We start from the raw sequence: 20799 nt of genomic DNA, 5'->3' as shown, positions 1-20799 counted from the left end.
CTGCTGATGTCCTCTCTCACACCACTGGCTCAGTTGTAAAAATCTCCTCCAAGGTGAGATACTGGGACACTCTCACGTAAGCATAAAGATATTCATGCCTTCTGATGGGGCATAACTGGCTCAGTTATGCTGCCATGAGAGGCAGCTGTCAGGTCTTAGTAGATGTCATAAACCATCAAAGACCCCCAAAGCACCCTGAGACTCATTACAGCGGATTGCTCATGATCCACAGCGTTACACCTGAGAGTGTAAAGCTCCTCCCCCAACAAAGGCGAGGTACCCACATAAGCCTGAATGTATATTAACCCAGTGAATTCTGTGTTTTTTGGGCTTCTCCCACCCCTGATGGATCAAGACTGGGAACATTGCTTTGACAAATGGACACTGAAATTGCAACAATCAAGTGTTTGTGCTGGATCCATGAGTGGTGAGACCTTTCTACTTTTATTCTTCCTTTCTCTTTCTTTTCCTTATACACTACCTTAAGTGTTATTTTTATGTTTTTATATTGCTATATTTCTATAGATATCAATGAAAATGTTTACATATCTCCTTTTCATTGCAGTCAAAATTATTTCAAAAATAAACCCTACATATATACACATATATATTTGTAAACACTGATCATTCAGTGTAATTTCACTCTACTCTGCCACAGGAGATCTATTAACAGGAGCCTGAGTTACCCTCACTTTCAGGGGCAGGTGGTAAGAGATTCAGAAAAGGAATTTCTTATTCTCTTGTGTTCTTAGTGAAATAAAAAGTTGTCACCTCTACTGTTTACTTCTTCCTAAAGCTTTCAATATTCAAGGGTGCCTATGATCTGTGTTACATTACAACTCAGTAAATTTTTCATTCTATTTAAGTTTCAACATTTTGGTGGCCGGGGAGCTGCTGGGGTAGCCTCTGTGAGTAGAAAGCAGGGCTGTCCATGCCAAAAACTGCCTGTTCCAGCAGACTGAAAAGTGGACCTGTGTCTGGTCATTGCTGAGCCCATTGTTCATAACGGTGGTGTTGCCTCTGTGATAACTTTCTAAGAAAGGGTAAGAAAAAAAATCCTGTGCACATGTTGTGACAGAGAGGAGCGAAAAAATGTGAAACAGCCCTTTAGAAACCAAGGTCAGAAAAAGGGGGAGAGTAGGAGATGCCCCAGATGCTGGAGAAGAAATTCCCTGACAGCCCCTGCAGAAGACTATGGTGATGTAGGTTGTTCAGTTAGTTATTCACTTTCAGTCTGTGGGGTCCCCATGCCATAGCAGGGGTATGAAGCCTGAAGGAGGCTGTGACCCTGTAGAAAGCTTGTGCTGGACCAGGTTCCTGGTAGGAGCTGCAGGAGAAGCAGGGTTTAGGGAAGAAACTGTGGTTGGTGGGGGATTCTTGCTGGAGCAGTCCATTTCTGGAGGACTATATTCTGTGGAGTGGAGCAGTTCTTAAAGGAATGTATCCTGTTGAAGCAGGGAAACAATGTAAAGAGTGTCCCACTTGGAGAGGAGGTAGAAGATTTGGGGATGGATGAGCCTGGGAAGACAGTGGGTGTGTTGGGGGGGGTTGGAGAGAGGGGATAGGGGTTTTAAATTTGTCATTGTTTCTGACTATTCTACTCTATTTGAAATTATCAATAAATTAAAACAATCTGTTTTAAGTTGAATCTGTTTTACCCGTGACTGTAACTGGCAAGTGATCTCCCTGTGTTTGTATCAACCTATGAGTTTTTTATTTTATTTTCCCACCCTGTCCAGTTGAGGAGGAAGAGTTGGAGAGTGCCTGGGTGAGTGTCTGTTATCCAGACAAGACCAGCTCACAGAACACTGTAGATTAGCTTTGGAGCAACTTTCACCTTTGGAGAAACTCCAGAGGTGCTCCTCCCCAATATGTGAAGCAGTAGTACAACTAACAGAATCAGAGAGCAGAATACATTCCCAAATACAAAATAAAATTCAACATGCTCATCTACTTTGCTAGAGAAAAAAATACTACAGGAAAGTCAGAGTAAGATTAATGTTCTATTTTGATGGAATCAGTTACAAGGAATCATTACTTTGTCTTTCAGTTGTAAACATGGTTATTACTGTAACACAAAAAGTTGACAGAGGAAGTCAAAGTTCACATCATCACTTAATTAAACTTATCTTCTGTATATGTATACATATATAGTCTGTAGGCAAAATTTCTAACACTGTCATGCATGCATTTGAATGCAATGTCCATATAGAAACAATGTAGAAAGATGTCCATATAAGTATATAAAACATACATATACCAAATAAAAGGCACATCTAGTTTCAGTAATGTCTTAAGTTGATTCTACAGCAATAGAGGTGTGTAACGTTCTCAAAATACTTCTTTGACCTGTCATTCCTTGAACATATCTCATTAAAAAGAGGAACCCATAATACTGAACTTCATTAATACTAAACATATGTCACTGTTCATGATGAATGGTTATTTGATATGATGACTGGCATTATCATTGTAGTCTGCTGATTCCAATTTAATTGCGGCAATCCATGTGGCAAAGCAATTTTCAAGTGTTGGATCCTAGCCTGAGGTTTCTAGAAACATCACTTAAATCTTATTTGAATGACTGAAATATAACTAGTAGAAAAAAAATATAGCTGTCCAATGTACATCATACAAAATGTCTTATGCACTAATGTCTTACAGTATCTTATAACCTTGATCTTAACTTTCAAAAATAATACGGATGGTTAATAATGTTAATAACAAATATATTTCCCTGAATTCATAGGTTTAAAGAAAAAAAAGTTACATTTCAATATTAAAAATTACATTATTAGTATTGTTTCAGCTTTTCACAGGAAGTTATTTTCACTCAGAAAACCTCCTGAATACTGAATTTGATAAAAGAGATGTGAAATTTCACTTGTCAAGCTAGAGAGGTTGAAGAGGACATTTTAAAAGTCATTTTATTGTATGACTGTGTATTAAAAGATTTCCCTTCTACCTCCTGCCTTTCGTGGGAAGAAAAGATGGATATTGTTCAACAGACTTGGACAGCTCATCTGAAGCTGCTAAAATGTATCATTTCCAATGCTCATTTAGAGATTTCTTAAAATACATACTAATTATTTGACAGACAGTGAGATGCTGTGCACATCTAGTTTAGGAGCTTTATATCTCGATGTAGACTGTCTGCTAAGTATGTTTGCTTTTCTGATCTGCATTGAACTGTCTCCAACTCGAATAGCATCATCAAACTGCATCACACTAAGTCCCTTGTTCATTCACATCTCATCACAGGATGACGCTCTTGCAATCTTAGATATGTGCAAGCACATGTTTCTTTACAATGCCACAACAGATCAGCCAATAAGAGGAGAAAAGAAAACTTTCATAAAACTTGAACTATAAAATCACAGAATTGTAAAGACAGAAAGTTCAAAGTGCCATTTGAATTTGACAAAATCCCCAGACAATCAGAGTATAGCCTGAACTACTGTTATGTAGAAATGTCCTTGAAAAAGACTGGACCTTTTTTGAAATGTGCCTGCAGTAAGATAGCACTCTAACCAGAGTAGGATACTCTGAGAAAAAGGAGAAATAAGATGAGGCCTTTATATAAATTTTCATCTATCCACACACTGTGTAGCAAAGGGTTGGAAACTAGAAGGAATTACTCAAATAACCTGGTACTTCTTTTGACACCGAGATCCGCTTTTTAGTTGTTGGTTTGTTGTTTTGGTTTTTTTTTTTCACTTCTTTTCCATTTATCTATTTCTGTGAAGTCATAAACATTCAAGAGGATTTACAGGTTTTAAAAACATGTGAAAAATATTACAAGAAGGCTAAGATTCAGGGCCTTGTTTGTTAATCTGCTCAAGATTGTATAATTTCCAGTTTTCAGTTGCACCTTGATTTGTGAGACGTAAGGTTTTATTGAAGAAGTCAGTCTTATGGGACTTTGGCTCCTCTTATCAGCAACAGGATACTTGTATTGGCACACTCATGATCTCCCCGAGCCTTTCTCTGTATTTGTGATTTCTTTGTCTCATATTTTTGTAAGATCATCTGTAATGAAACAATTTTTGTAACTTTCCCTAGGAGGTAATTTTTTTTATAAGCAAGCATGGTGACATTTGGTACATTTGATTTCTGTTGTCTGCCTGCTGTACTTGCTAGACAATTGAAATTTATTTATTGATGAGGTGATAAAATTATGAATAGAAGGATAAAACCTGATGGATAGAAACTGAATAACAGAAATAAAGTTTAGAAGAAGAGATTTTGTTTCTAATTGAAACATAAATTTGAGAAAGGATTATGAGATTTCATTTTTACAAATGCATATGGGAGTGAGTTTTGAGATATAAAATCTCTGTATTTTAACCCATTCTGGGCTGATATTGCCCATTGTGCAAAGTTGTGTTTAAGTAATCTACGGGCAGTAAAGACCGATGGGGTTGACAATCTAGAGTACAAAGAAGAGAAATGAGCAGTTCCATTATGCACTATTCTATTTAAAGCAAGCACTACCTAATCCATTCTTCTTCATATTAGCAGATGAAGCTGACCAAGCTGGATGAAATTTATGTTTATTTGACTTCAGGGAGAAGGGTCTCCCGGAAGAGTAGATAAGAGCAGGTCTAATCTCTCTCTCTAGCTCTCGGGAAGGCTGGGTTGGAGCTGCACCTCTTAATTTGCCTCCTGTACATCCTCAGTGCCCATGCTGCACAATAGTAGGATCAACCAGTGTAAAGTGACAGTCTTAATGGGCCGTGTTTGGAGATGACTTGTGACTTTTTTTGTCCACACTGTCCATGTCCTCTGTTCAAGAGGATAGGTTTGGACTGTTTTCTTACTCGGTCAAAACTTTCTTTCCTCCTATTGTGGAATCTTTCCTCAGCCTTTCACTTTTCCATTTTCATTTAATGACTTAATGGAAGGCATCAAATTAGCTTTCTTTTCCTGTTGTTCCTCCTCCTGGCCCTTTTCACACCCTTCCATGACAGCATACTCACTTATTTCCCACTTGGGGTGCCAGAAAGCATCACTGCCAACACAATCCATTTACTTACATCATGAGCTATGAGATGCAGAAAAATCTGTTAAAGAACTGCAGAGGGAAAGAGGAGTAGAAGAGAAAAAAATAAGAGGAAGAAATAATCCTCCATTTTAAGTATATTAACTAAAAGATCAGTAAAGTGTGGGTCCTGTTCCCTCAGTGTTTACACAGGAAAAGTGATTTTTTTTTCTCAGAAGTTTATTGAATATTCTTTCCCTCACTTAACTGTGTAAACAGATTTTCCCTATAAGATTTATGAAAAAAAAAAATCTAATAAAATTAATTACCTGACCTCAAATGGAAAGGAAAAAAAGATTTATATAAATTTATTTTCTTTCAGAAAGTATTATATAATTTAGGACTCAAAAATCAAAAGGTGAGAATAACGATATAATGAGAATTAAAAATAAAAATTTAAAGGTTTCAAATCTTTGCACATCCACAATGACCCTGAAGAAAGGACGTGGTAGTATTGTCAGTCACATAAAGTCTCCAGAACTAAAACTTATAATTGCCCCCAGGTTTTTGCAGAAAACACAGCACAGTCACCCAGTTTGCATATCACATTCAGCTTTGTTGTGAATGGTAAATGCAAAGTTTTCATGATGTGAACTCACACCTTTTGGAACGTTTTCATTTTTTGTTAATAGTCATGGAAATATTATGAGTTTGACACATATATGAGTATTATATTTAGAGTTCTGTTATGCAGAAACTTATAAAGGTACACAGCGTTTGTTTAAAACAGCATAAGACAATCTGAGCTAGGCTTGGCTTCATGGAATCAGATTATAACCATATCATAAGAACCTAGAAAGAGAATTGAAATTTCCTGAAAAAGATTTTACCTCTCATACAAATAGTGTCTTATTTTTACTGTTCGAGGAGCTGCTTTAAGCTTCCATGAACTGAAAAGAGTGTCTTACAAAATCATCTGAGTTGTTCACTAAGTGACTAAGGTTGCTCTTGTTCTCTCTCCAGTACCTAAAAGAGCACTGGGCCTTGATAGGATACTGAGTGCATAGTGCCACCAAACAAAATTAGAGGTGGAAATAGGAAGATCTTGATTTGGTAGGTAATTTTCTCACTTCATTTTGAAGTTTTTTTGTGAGTTCATAACAAAATAAAAACAAGCAAACAAAACCACCCCCCAAAAAACCCCCAGCCCAAACCAAACAAAATCCTGAAACAAAAAAAAACCCACAAAAGAAACAACCTCCTCCCCCAAACAAAAAACCAAACCAAATCAACCAAACAAAAAAACCCAAACAATGCAGCAACAACAAAAATCCCAAACAAAAAAACCCCAGACACAAAACTCTAAGGATGAAGTTTGAAGGGAAAGGTTTTGTAGAGCGTAGAAAACAATTTTTTGGAAGCCATGACAGCTCTTAATTTAGCAAAAATTTTTCAGTGTTCAATAATTCAGTTTTAAGTCTTTTGAGAAATGTTTCCTCCCACAACCTGTTTGTACAGCTCCTAATTTTCTGCCCATTTATTTGGTCAGCATAGTATCATGGAAAGCTATGCAGCTGGAAACACAGGTTACCTCTGAAGCAAACAGTGAAAAATTTGAACCCTTATTGAGATAACAAATGTAACAAGGTTTTAAGTATACTTAGTTTTTACAATACAGATTACAAAAGACTTCTACAAATGAGGGACAGCAGAAAGAAAAAGCAATACTTTCTGAAAGGCAAAATAAGGAATTAATTTTCATTTTGCTTCTTGTGTTCCACATAAAACACAGTCCCAGAGCTTTGAACTATGATTGACAGTGTTATCATTGTCGACTTCTACTTAATAGCTAACCCTTCAATTAAATACTACAAACAATTTCTTTTAAAAATGGATAAAAAACTAAGTCAAAAGGAGATAAATATTAGCAAAGCATAAACAATCCTGATTCAACAGTTGACTTCAACACTACATTAATGTCATCAGAATAAAGCTACCATAGACATATGAAGAAAATATTTTACCAGACTTAAAGTTTCTGTAGGAAAATAATGGGAAATTAGAAACATAAAATACTATTTTTAAACACATTTCTATTTTATCACTCTATATTATCATTAAAATTACTGAATTTTTTATCTCAGAGATAACATGGAACACTGTATTTGGTTTATTAATTTGTTAGTCATCTTTTTTTCAGTCATTGGTTCCCACCCCTTTTTTTTTTTTGAAGAACATAATTTAGTGAAAATATTTTTTTAAATAATCTATGTCTCAAATCACTAGTTTTGAATTCAGAGGACAATTCAGTTGCAGAGCTACATGGTCAAGAAAATATACTTTTTCTGACTGTTACAAAAATAATTTGGTCGGAAATATTTGTTTTGAAAACAGGCAGAGCAACGGGAAGAAACACTCCCAGAAACAATGGGAGTGCAGCTGTGATATAGATACAGCTATAGGTGACCTGCATCTACCTGAGTGTACTCTTAACCCAGAAGTCTGGAGAAATGCATGTGAAGACAACATCTGTAAGTTGCACAGTCAGGATAACAAGGTACAGTGTCACCTGAACATTGCTCTGTTGTTTCCTCAGCCAAACTGTATATTTGTAATGTGCAATTCACGCTGGCATAAGGCTGGAATTTGTGCACCAGTATCTACTGCTGCCCTAGACACACTCCAAGACAGACCTGAATACTTTTATTAAATATCATTCCTTACTCTTTACCAAACAAAAGATGAAAACATGAGTATGATCCACCTTAATCAGACATAAGTTGATTGAGTCTGAGTTCATGAAATAATCTTGATAGAGCAGTTTATTTTCTGCCAGAGCACCATGTTCCTGTATAGTTTCTAAGATCTTGACTTGAAAAGATTAAAACTACAGCAACATACAGGAAAAAAAAAACAACAACACAAAAAAAACCCAACCAAAAAACCCATAAACTGTTCATGCTCTCCTCACTTTTTTTGTGAACCATCCATCAAAGTCAGACAAGATAGGCTTTTGATCTTTGTACTTTGTTTAAATCTACCCATAGCAAATTGCTTTATGTTAGGTCAGTTAAGTTCTACAAATTGCTCTAAGGAATGAGATGTATTGTTTAAACAGGTATCTTACTTAGGGGAGAGAGAATTCTCAATATCTAATAATAAAACAAAATATTATGGTAAAAAACCCCTTGACATAAACAGGAAATCAGCCCCAAAATTCATACAGGTAACATGTAACAGTATTTGAATATAATAGCTTGCAATAGAAGCTACTAAACTCCTCTGTTAGCCTAGTTACTTACATTTTTGCTTTCATAGTAGTGACATGCTACTGTCTATAACATAGGTTCTTCTTGCTATCACAGCATAAGGAAATAGCAGTTTCCTTTTGTAAAAATCATGTTTTCTGTAAAGAAAACAGCTTTCTACATGAAATAAAGAGCTGTGTAGAACAGAAATTGCAATGGTCATTTGAGGTTGTGAAATGCAGATTTTTTTTTTGGGGGGGGGGGGGGGGGGGGGGGGAAGAAGCAGTTAAATAGGACCTGCAATTGAAATAAGCCTGAAAACTGTCAAACCCCCCCCCCCAACTTATTTTAATAGACTTACCTGTTTAATAGTTTTAAAAGTTCAGTACTTCCTCTTTACCCCACAAATCTCTCAGCCACTGGATGAAATCAAAATACAGCACTTGATCATGATAATCCCAGCCTCTCATGGACAACAGCATCTCTCACGACACCACACTCAGAATGCTTGCAGTGAACCTGGAAAACACAGATTTTCTTTCATTTTTATTGAAATATACTCAACTGTGTCTTAGGATAAGGAAACATGAGCACTGAATCAGTGACTACATTATAAAGGAGTATAAAGCCATAAATATCACCTGGTAAACAAGACAGAGACTGAGAAGCTCACGATCCAGGCAATGTGTTTTTGCTGAGTATGCAGCTCTGTTGTACTTATTGACCCAATAAAACTGTCAGCATTAATAAATAGTATTTATATTTTTTTTAAACTGCATCTTTTCATACATAGACCTGTAAGTCCTTTTTTGTACAAAAATGAATATCTTCTTCTGAACCAAAGAGAATCTTATCTGAGAAAGGTCATGGCAAGATCTCACTAAAATTATAGTTAGCTGTTCCATAAGAACTTTTCTGAGTACCATTCTTTACAGTATCTTTCTTTAATGGAAAAATGTAACGTAACCAGATGCAGTGCTAACTCACACCAATAGCATGCTCTTCTCTTTAGTGCAAAAAGGCACATAAACAGATAAAGAACTCAGGTGGCGTATTACACGATGTTTATACTGAAGCCATGGAAATTTAGAATTTTTAAAGATTTTTAAAGAGAGTACCAGGTGGCAACCAGATAATGGTCAGTCCATCCAGAAGATACACTGAACAGGGCTTTCCTTAATAATTTTGTTATTTCAGTCCCTGTTGAAATTTACACAGTGACAGAGCACTAGTCCTTAACATCCCCAAAATTATGAATGGCCATTTTTCAAAAGTGCTGCATATGATTTTTAATATGGAACAGGAAAATATGGGCACAGGGGTGAATGCTAGTGGAACATCTATGTATGTAAGATAAAAAGCATCCACACTGAGAAATATCTGAAGTAAAATACCAGTAAATTTCTTGTCTAATTTTTCAAGGTGCTTCAATAGTTAGCATATAGTATGGAACCTTAAAATTTGTTAGACTGCAACAAGTGGATCAGCTGTTGCTCAGTCTTCCTCCACATTAGCAGGTTTTCCAAAAGTTACACAAACAGAAGGTATTTCTAAAAAAGAGACAAGATTGCACTTAGCCCAGTTCAGAGTTCAGTGCATCTGAAGCATGATGCATAACCATTAAAAACAGTTTCCAAGTGTACAAAATTTATCAACAATGACTTCAAATGGAAGATAAAGGATATCCAGGATTTTACGAATGTACTTATACACCAGGTCAGATGAATGCAGGATATGTGATAGATTAGTGGAACGTATTTTGAAAATCCACTGAATAGGTCGCTTTGAGATATTGATGGATTTTTTATCTAATCCAGTGCAGACAGATCAGTCACTGACTGATGCATGGGTTTTCACGATCAGATGCAGAACTGAATTTTAGCAAGACAGAGGAAGACACTAATATATCCAGAATACCTACTACAGAACTCAAAATATATGAGAAAGAGTGATTTTCTTTGTTTGTGATTTCCATAGTAATAAGAAAGTTTTCCCCAGAAATGTAACATCATAGATCATGAAGGAGTCTAAACAAAAAATAAAGGTTTTATGACTATCTCCTAGAAAAAACAATGGAAAATTTTTATTCAATTATTGCCTTAAAATTCTCAGCATCTGCTAGATTGTGTATGACCAAAGTTAAATACTCAGGATAATTACATAAAATTGAGTGGTATTTTTGCATCTTACAGTGTAAAGAAGAAGATTAACAAAGATTTTAGATTTTGATGCATGAGGATTGTAAGACCAAATTGAAACAACTTTGATCTTTAATGTAAGTGAGAAAGACAGAAGGTGATATGATGAAGGGATAAATCAGCTGGATAAAGGTCAAGATCTCCAGAAACTAAAATTTGTTAATATTCTAGTGGCATTTCTGAGTCAGAATAAGGAAAACTGGGCTGAAATTACTATCAAGACAAACACTGATGCCTGGTGTTGACCAATCATTTCTCTGGAGAAAGAAAAAACTCCTCAAAACTAGAATAATTTGGAGTAAAAAAGTAGCCAGGAACAGTACCTAACCCAGTGTACACTTGTCTCTTAATGCCAGTGATGGAGGAAAAGGCAAAATTCCTGCAAACATGCTAACCCAAATCCATATATCTGTGCTGACAAATGGAGATCACCTACTGGGTCAGGACAACACAGAGGAAGATTCCTCCTTCAAGATGTTCCAAAGCCTCCTTTCATCCTACCTGAGTAAGTACATTTCATCTTTACCTGAGTAAAAGCTAGAGTTGAGGGTAAAACATAGGCCAGTTCTTTAAAGACAGTTTACACACACACCTACAGAAAGTGACAAAGAATATGGAGTAGATTGTACACAAGGCTCATAAATGAAATCTAGATTATTGTGAAGAGTAAAAATAAAATCATTTATTATTTAGGAATTACTTTTTTTCTCATTTTCTGAAGAGTTCTTGTCGTAGATCCACTCATGTTCACTCTTTTCCTTACTTTTCGGGGGAAAAAGCTGATTGATTTTTGCAAGGACCATCTGCCCCCCAGCACAGGGGTGGTCCATCACCACATGCAGAAGTTAAATACAGGTGGGTGAGAAGCCTTGATAGATTAACTCCTTAATAAAAGCAAACATAAGCAGGAAGCATGCCGAGAGTAGAAGCAGGGACACTCTCAGGGGGTGCTGGTGTAGGGTTAGAACAGCAAAAGCCCATCTGAACTTATACCTCTCAAGGGATTTGAAAGGTAACAAGACAAGCTACAACAAGTAGATTAATAGTAAATAGAAAACTAGGGAAAATGTGGGCCTACATTCAAATGGGTAAGGGGCTCTCATGACAAAGAACACAGTCAAGTCTGACTTGGTGTCTCCTTCACCCTCATTTTTTACTGGCAAGAGGAGTCCTCAGGAGTCTCAAACCCACGAGACCAGAGGAAATGCCTGGAGCAATGAAGAGAATGAAGAGTTACCTTTGGTGAAGGACAATAGCAGTGCAAGAGGCCTGGCAGGGTGCTCACAGGAGAGGTCCCTAAAGAATGGGAGAATGTAAAGATCATCCCTATCTTCAAGAGAAGTATCTAGGGATACTACAAGCAAATTATAAAAAGAAATCCTGGAAATCTTTTCCAAACCTAAATGATAAGAAGTTCATTGGGAGTAGTCATCATAGATTTATGGAGGGGACATGATATGAAATAATATTATTTTGAGGGTCAGAGACATTCAGCAAAACTTGTATTTTTTATATGATGAGATGATGACCTTGGTGGATGAAGGGTGAGCAGCGGATGTAGTTTACCCCAACTTTATTAAAATTTTAATCATTGTTTCCCATGATATCCCCATGTAAAAACTGATGTATAATGGGTTAGATAAGCGCATACTACAGTGAACTGAAAATTGTTTAAACTGCTGGAAATATTTCAGTTAGTAGCCCAAGATCCATGAGAAATCACTATTGGTTCACTTCAGGGGTAGATACTGGGGCCAAAACCCTTTAATTCATTTTTGAAGACCTGGAAAACAGGAAAGAGTTCACCTTCAGTAATTTGATGACTCAAAACAGGAAGGAGGGGTTAATACATCCGATGGATGTACTGACATTTAGAGGAGTGTCAACAAGCTGCAGCAATGGTCAACAGGAACTTTACAAAGTTCAACAAAGGGAAATGCAAACTGGGGGAGGAATGACACTTCCAGAGCCAGTGTATGGCAGGAATTGACTGGCTAGCACCCAGATCTGCAGAGAAGAACCTGGAGTTCCTGGGAGATAAGCTGACCATATTCCAGCACACTGCCATTGGAGGAAAGAGGAGGGTCTGCATTAGGAGGGGTGTTGCTTGCAGTTTGAGGCAACTGGTCCCTCCTCCCTGGTGAGACAGATCTGGAGGGTTGTGCACAGCTCTGCTCTCTCTAATACAAGTGACATGGACATACTACAGTAACTTCAGTACAGGGTCAGAAAGGTGATGGATTGGAGTATCTCTCATATGAGGAATGACTAACAGTGGCTGGGACTGTTTATCTTGGGGAAAAAAAGTTCAATGGGATCTTATATCCATGTGTATAAACACACATTGGAAGGGAATGAAGAAGGTGAAGTTAAACTCTCTGCAGTAGTGCCAAATGGCAAGACAAGACACATCCACAAACTGGAATAAATGAAATTCTATCTGAACACAAGAAAACAATTTTTACTGTGAGATTGTTTGAACACTGGAGTATGTTGCCCAGGAGACTGTGGAGTTGTCATCTTTGAAGACATTCAAAATCTGCCTGTGCAAATTCCTAAGCAACCTACTTTAGCTGATCCTACTTAGAGTAGGGGCACTGAACTAGACTGTCTCCAGAGACTCCTACCATCCTCATCCATTCTGTAATTCCATGAAGTCCTATAAAACAGTTGAAAGAATGAAAGAAATAGTCAACAACTTCTACTTGCTTCACAGTACCTTGAGACATATCAGCTTGAACTGTATTATAACAGTATACTGTTTTATGATAGTAAAAAAATGAAAGCTTACTTTTTTTCTACTCTGCGAAGGCAATGGTTTTAGTGCAATAATATTAGCAGTGACTTTTGAAGTCACAGACATTCATCAAAACTGGCATTTAAATAAAGAATCTGCACAAGAAGAACATGCCACTATATCTAAACCCCCCAGAACCCTATTTAAGTAGACAGGTTTAATATTTAACATCAATTATGTTCTCTACTTGATCATTTTTACCATTACTGCAGTCCAATTTTTGAAAGTGAATTGAGATAATAACACTGGAGAAACAGTAAAGCTAAAGTCTGGAGGATAGTTTTAAAAGCATAACCCCAGAACAAATACCTAATAGTTTGCTTCTTAATAGAGGCTAGTAGAATCAAAAAAAGTAAAGCCACAACAAGGCTACACATTCTTTTGCATTTCTACCATTGTGAAAACAAAATCAGTAAATGAAGTGGCTATGTTTTGCACTTTCTTTGTTCAGATATGTTTGATTGAAGCAGAATCTAATTTCTATATATAAGGTTTTGTGATATTCCTGGTGACAGCACTCTGCCATTTCTGTATGCTTTGGGAGCCTAGACTCTCTGATGGTCTGAAATCCCACTAAGGTTTGAGAACTACACTGCTAATTGCAGTATTAGCATTTTGCCAGTCTTGCTTTTTGATGTCATGACTATGCCTAGGTCTCATAGAAGAAAGAAATGAGAGAGGTGGAGAACTGCTCTTTGGTTCATTCTGTATAATCTGTGGGGAGATATCCCTCTATTATTTATCATATTTTTTTTAGTAGTGCTAATGGAAAAAGAGGACAGCATAACAGGAGTTTCGAGCTGTATCATACTGCATAAATGGTATGGACCATTAACTGACCCAAGGGTTTACCACTTAAATCAAGAGCACAGGCAAAAAAAAAAAAAAAAAAAAAGGTGAAGAAAAAGAGCTAGTGGAGAGAAAGGAACACAGATGATGCAATGAACATCAGTTCTGATGACTTGTTTTAAATGTTGGTACTGAATTTTCAGTTCTTTCAGCAGGTTTGTGACAGAGGTGATTACAGAGGTAGCATAGCAACAAAACAAAGAAAGTTAAAATGTGCTAGAACAGAGACTGGGAACTTTAAGCATAGAAAGTACTGTGATGGTACCATCATGATCTTTCCTTACAGTTTGGTAGACTTTTTGAAGCCATAGTGTAAGGAAGGTGAAGCAAAGACCTGATCCTTATTCAGCAACATAATGGATTCTAGCACAATGACCAGTTTATTTTCAAGGGTATTCAGAGGATATTAGAAATCTTCAATATTGTCTAAAACTAGTGTAATCCCTGTGGAGGGAGGGAGGAAGGAAGGCAGGAAGGCAGGAAGGCAGGAAGGCAGGAAAGGTAGGAAGGAAAGAAGGAGGGACGGAAGAAAGGAAGGAAGGAAAATGCAGGAAGATGTCTTCCCTCCATATGTTGGTTCTCCAAGGAGAGAAGGTAAAAGGTGTAATTATTGTTTCCAATGGATGAATCCCTTCCCTCCCCTCCTCTCTGCTTTTCTTATTTTTTTAAATTTTTCCCTCCACAGTGTTGGATCTGAAGCCTGATTTTTTAAAAAAATGGAAAGATGAAGTTCTAAAATAATGAGTTACAGGAACGTGAACTTTGCTACACAATGTGTCAAAATGATGGTTCAGTAAAAAAAGGTTTCATATAATTATGCAGAGATTGCATTATTCTTTTTCAGATTTCATGATTTAAGAGTAGAAGTGACAAATAGGACAAGACTTATCAGTCCATGAATTAGTTAAAGCTATTCCATCCACTTAAGAATGGTGACATATATGATCTGTGACCCACTTGCTAACCAAAAGAATAAAATATACATACATCCCACCTTTTCCATGAAGAAAAAAAAATCCTAACATTTGTAAACATAAGACTTAAACTATTTAATTTTTAACTTTCTTGCAACATAACTACAAACTGTAATGGAAGACATATTCTATTTGTTCTACTATGGAAATTATAAATAACATACCTTAAGACTTTGTGGGTTCAAGTCCTAGAGATGATCACTGCACCTTTGGGAATAAAAGCCACCTGTTAGAATTATTAATTTAGTTTAGGCTAAAAATTCCTGTCATTTGAAATATTTTACTTAGTACACTTTTCAAGCTTCCTTAGTGCCAAGCAGCATGTTCCTTTCTGATTTCCAGATATGTTCAAGAGATGAGTGCAATTTTTTCAGTCCCTCAATTCCTTTTTTGAGGTTTCCAAGAAGCAGGTTCACTGTAATATACGTTCCTCCCCACTCCAGCTTTCCTGTCTGGATTTCACCTCTTTTTGTATTAAAGAGCCTAGCAAGAAATCTTTCTTAAGCAACTACTTTATGAAGCAGGTATCAACTGTATTTTGTAGTCTCTCTGTAGCACTGATTCTGGGAACTGTGACAGTTAACCAAAAAACTGTTAAAAAATAAATACTAATCTTACAGATGACAGAAAATAAATACCTAGCACCAACCTCTTACTCAGCTTTTTTGGAATGAAGGGGAATATAACAGTTGGACTTTCGTTTTAACAATACTGGTGTCAGCACATTAGACAAAGCATTATACACAGAGCACTGGGAACAGTTTGTTTTGCAGGGGAACACATTGATAAGCCTTTTCTTCTTCTAACTCCTGTTTTGCACGTATGTGAAAGATATCACACTCTTTCATACTTGATTGTGGAAGAATCACCGAAGCAGATCCTTTTCTCCTCTATGCCTACAATGATTTCAGAAAAGTAATAGCAATTTATAGTATTTAATTATCTTACCCCTTGAGTTCAAGATATCAAAGCCCCGTTGACAAACAGACAATGCCAGCATATTTTTTTCTGAGTGATTAGAGACTTATTCTTATGGTATCCTGTCCTTGCCATCCCTTGCTTTTCTCTAGATATATATTTATAAACATCTAATTATATCTTTGTATATCTATACAGACCTATGTATGTATGTATATAGCATTGGCATATATTTATTTTTTATTACTGCCTGAAAATATTTGTTTATTCCCCATCCCTTTGGAAATGTCTTAATTCGTAACACTTTGGACTTACTACATCCATTTTTCTGGAAGTGTGAATTTACCTGTTGCCCTTGAAATATGATAAAGCTCTAGTCCAACTATTCTTCTGTTATTCTACTACAGAGATTGCTTTATTACAATATAGGCAGTACAACCATCCTATTCACCTTATTTTCACAAGTTTATCTGCTTTATAGCAAAACACAAAGTTTACAGGGATCAACCAAGATATTTTATTTAGGTTCATGTCATTAAATGGTCTCTGTAGAAGCCATCACTTCTTACACATGATGTAAACATCAAAGTAACCTTATTTCTACACCTGTTGTTTTATTGGCTAGTACAAAGAAAAGTGTGTTTTCCTACCTTTAACAACTTGACTTGTGGCTTACTAGAGTTAAGTTCTGTGGGGTTTTTTGGTGTGCTGAAATTATAATTTTCTGTGTGTACAGATCAACATGCCAGCATTTATTTAATTTTAAAGACACTGACAAATATTTTCAACTGCATTAACCTGCACATAAGAAAGCAAATTTAGATAAGTATTGTTTCAGAAAAATAAAAAATAAAAATAAAAAAAACCCACTAAAATTTGCTTATTTGAATTAGTCACCTTGAAAATAAATCTGAAACAAGTGTATAAATTTCAAAGAAGCATATCATCCTTCCAAGTGGAATCATTTGAGTAAGCATACTAATAGTTTTTGCAATAGTATGAAAAATTACTTCCACTACAAAATATAGGAAACATTTGCAGAATATAATTTTTAAGTTGTAATTCATACTTAATAGAATACATATTCTCTCCAACCCCATAAACAGAGAATTCATTGTATTGTCAAGCTTCTTCCTTTTAAGGTTTCTTTCTGCAATACGTTACAGACCTCTTATTTTAAGTCCATATTCCCAAGCAGGTCTTTTGCTGATGTCCTTTTAAAAAACCCACAACTCCCATTTCATATATTACCTATAAAATGCTCTTCAATCATTCAGAACTAGCACCATAATGGTGGTTTAGACTCCAGCTGATATAACATCTAATGATTAAAAAAATGCCAACTTTGTTTGTTTCTAGTTGAAGTCAATGGAGATAAAGATTACCAGTGACCTCACCACTCCTGGTCCTTAATCTCCAATTCCCTTATTTTTGACAATTATGGATTTGTTGGATTGTTGACACAACCACATTGAATTCAGGACTATCCATTCCATTAATCACTGATGTGAAAGTAACTGAAACCCTTCAGTGATGACTCCACTACACTTCACTGAGGTACATCATTTGTTAAAATTTGCATATATTTTGAAATATTTATTTGATAAAAATAAACCTCACAACTTTCATGCACTTAGAATGATCTCGCAAGAGACCAACATACTTCATGCACCTAGTCAATTTATTTCATCTCAAGAACTAATTAATTCATTTTTGGTACAGTTTGTTCAAATGCAAAAATAGAAATCCTGATTTGTAAAACAAATTTGTAAAGTAAGGGCAGCAGTTACATATATCAACACATCAGGTGGTGGGATTAGTTTATTCCAAGGAGCAGTGTTCATGGACTGTCACTGGATTTTCTTCTGTCTGCCAATAAAGACCAAATAACTCTTTGAAAAAAATTATACCAATGATGGAGTAGAGACAAATCAGTATCAGTTGCAAAATAAGAGGAACTTTGATGAATCAAGAACTATCCAAAGTAAGACTGTTCAGCTGGTAAAGGTTTTTCAGATCTCACCAGTCTGAAAGGAGGACAGCAGAAGAAAGCCTGGCTTAAAATCACAGGGTTTTAAAAATTTCTATGCAAATAATGAAACTGCTTCAGATAACTGAGACACAGTGGGGGAGGAAAAAAAAAAGCTTATGTTATTAAGTAGTTGGTCGAAAGTTTCTGTCAAGTGTTGTCAGGTTCTTGTGTTCCTATGCTTCAAAGATGAAAGAACAATCTTCTGCCACAAAGTTGCCATTTTGATGATCATCTGAAAATCTGGTAAATGTGGTCAGGTTACAAGAGTTATTTGCATACCCAACAGAGTGAAGGGGAAAATCAAATTGTAGCTGTTCAGCATTGGTAATTTGTGATCAAGGAATGACCTGATGTGGAGGACAGGAAAGGGTTTAACTGACTGGACACAGGAATGACAGGACAGAAGGACTTCCTATAGGGAGTGAAGTTTCCCTTGGGCGTGAGGCGTATCACAGCGTTATCTTGTAGCAATCCATCGGACACTGACATGAATGCTCAGAGGCCACTTCAGGCAGCGGAGCTGGGCTGGGGAATGAATCCAACGCTGGGCTGAGCGTTCCATGCTGACAATCACAGGATTGGTGCTGCTGCAAGTGTGCAAAAGGAATCAGCTTTTGCCTCACCTTTGCAGACTCCCTGTCGAATGGCTTATGGTGGTAAGACTGTTCAGTGCATCGTATATTAAATCTTTTATATTTAAGCACAAACTTGTGTTTAATTCAGCTCCAGGCATACAATTCCCCTTACAAGAGACTTGTGAGGTAGTGGTTAAAAATATTCAGATTCTGACTGCACAATAGACTGGAAGATAAACATGACATTCCCACAACTGTGGATTTATCCCACCACAGTTATAATGTTAAATTAATTTTAATTTGACAATGAAGCTCTTTGCAGTTTCCAGCACACTGCAGATCTCTGCTGGGATGATCTGTGAATATTTATACAACATTTTGGATTGAATTTTCTCGTATAAGAATAAAAGATAATGTGTACTCAGGTATGCTCATTGTATGTATACTATTGTATGTACCAGTAGGACAATATGAATTTCTTTTAACGTAATCTATAGGCCCTCCTTTTATACATTGAAAACAATGGAGAATCACTCAGCCTGAAAGAGTCGGCTAAGTGATCTATAAAAATAAATTTCCTTAACTAAAACCAATTAGGAATGTAATATTGAAGTCACAGTTCTCACAATAACTAAGAGGTAATTACTAAGCTTGTTCTGTAGCTGATAAACAAAGACTTTGAAAGAAAATTTAATCACTGATTTCTTGTCCTAAATTTAGATGCCAAATGAGATCATATAATTACAGATGAATGAATTTTTATCTGCATTTTATATACAATCATGTCTAGCACACTAATTGCAAAAGCAAGAAAAAACAGAATCTTGCATGTTTATTTCAAGGACTAACAATGGGGATTCACTTTTAGCACACAAAGACAGATACAGTCTTGCAGTTATAGGAAGACGAAAATTAATCAGCCCCAATGAACTCACCTATATCCACAGAAAAATTTTGCATGAAATTAAGCATGAATACATTCCTGGTAGAATACAGTCCTGGAAGAATGTGCTGTAGGAAGGTATATAACCAGCAGATCCTCATGCTAGTCTCATTACGTCCCTTTTCATGATGTCCTGTCTTAAGTAGTATAAGTTCTTTATTTTTCTTGACTCATACAATAATCTCCATCACTTCTTCATTCTTAGTGGTATAGTCACATTCTTCACTGACAGCTGCTTCTCATATTTTAAAAGATCTCTGAAGTGATATTTCGGTTGTTATTTGAACATCTATGTTTCTTGACATGAGGTTGACAAAATGTCACTGACATGTCACTATTAGATTGAACAAAAAAATTGTATGTTCATCTATCTTCACTACACCTAAAAAATTCCATCTTTTACCAAGAAAACTGCACCTGCTTAGTCTGCAGTATGCTACAGATGGATTTGCACTGAGTTAATTATAGCATTAATACTGAAAAGCCAAGACTTACCTTCGTGCAGGTAACTTTGTGTTTAGGCCAAGGTTATGGAAAATGATAGCAGTGAACCTTATGGGACACTGAAAAAGCATCAATAATAGTAGCAGAAAATGAAGAAAAGTAGAGTCCATGAGAATAACAGTGAGTATTTCAAAATTCATACCTTTATCAGAATGTGGTATGCCACTGCGAGCAATTATGTTTCTATGGAATTTTTTGAGAGGAAAGACTGAAATTGTACTTAATTTATCCAAAATTTTGTCTGGGTCACAGCCACGAAAGAATACCTGAATACCAAAAGAGGAGCAGACAACTTTCACTTGTGCTACTTGTTCTGCACAGCGTTAATGTGACTGCCTGATAAGATCAGGTACCTCCCCTGCTCACCAGTGCCTGCACAGCAGTGCTTTTCAGCAGCTGGAAAGAAATGCACTCAGGGAGGATAAAGGCCTTTTGTGCATGCAGGTTTCCCTTACAGACTACAAGTTTTAGCTCTTCATAAAATGACCCCAGGGTCTTGCAGCAAAGTATGAGAGGCTCACAGTGTCACAGCCAAGCTTGCATAATGTTCTGCAGTGGAAACTGTTTCTTATGGCATCTGTTTTTTTCTTATATGGATTTTCAATAAAAGAAAGTCCAAACAAATTTCTAGAACCTTTTCCTCAAGCAGTATTGCAGATGACCCAAGAGGACAATGAATGAAAACTGCTATAAAGCTTTTTCACGTTATTCTTCAGCTAACCTATTTTTGAGAACATTTTTATCAGAGTAATTTAACTGTAACTGAGCCAGAAATTTGGA

The 20799-nt window shown here is 36.3% G+C and overlaps 1 protein-coding gene across 6 annotated transcripts in view; it reads right to left on the bottom strand.

The window, feature by feature from the left end:
• The window catches only part of LINGO2 (leucine rich repeat and Ig domain containing 2), a 490471-nt gene that overhangs the window by 159837 nt on the left and 309835 nt on the right, over window positions 1–20799 (bottom strand). For 4 of the 6 annotated variants that reach the window (XR_007630550.1, XM_050329379.1, XM_050329377.1 and 1 more), the window contains 2 exons: window positions 15212–15254; window positions 8591–8748 (listed from right to left, as the gene is read on the bottom strand). The gene's annotated coding sequence lies outside the window, so the exon portion shown is untranslated. The remainder of the gene's footprint in view (window positions 1–8590; window positions 8749–15211; window positions 15255–20799) is intronic. The other 2 variants (XM_050329380.1, XM_050329381.1) reach the window with 2 other exon arrangements.

Source organism: Myiozetetes cayanensis, unplaced genomic scaffold, assembly GCF_022539395.1.
Source record: "Myiozetetes cayanensis isolate MyiCay16 unplaced genomic scaffold, myiCay2020 scf4, whole genome shotgun sequence".
Lineage (NCBI taxonomy): Eukaryota > Metazoa > Chordata > Aves > Passeriformes > Tyrannidae > Myiozetetes > Myiozetetes cayanensis.
This window is presented reverse-complemented; position numbering and strand designations above follow the sequence as displayed.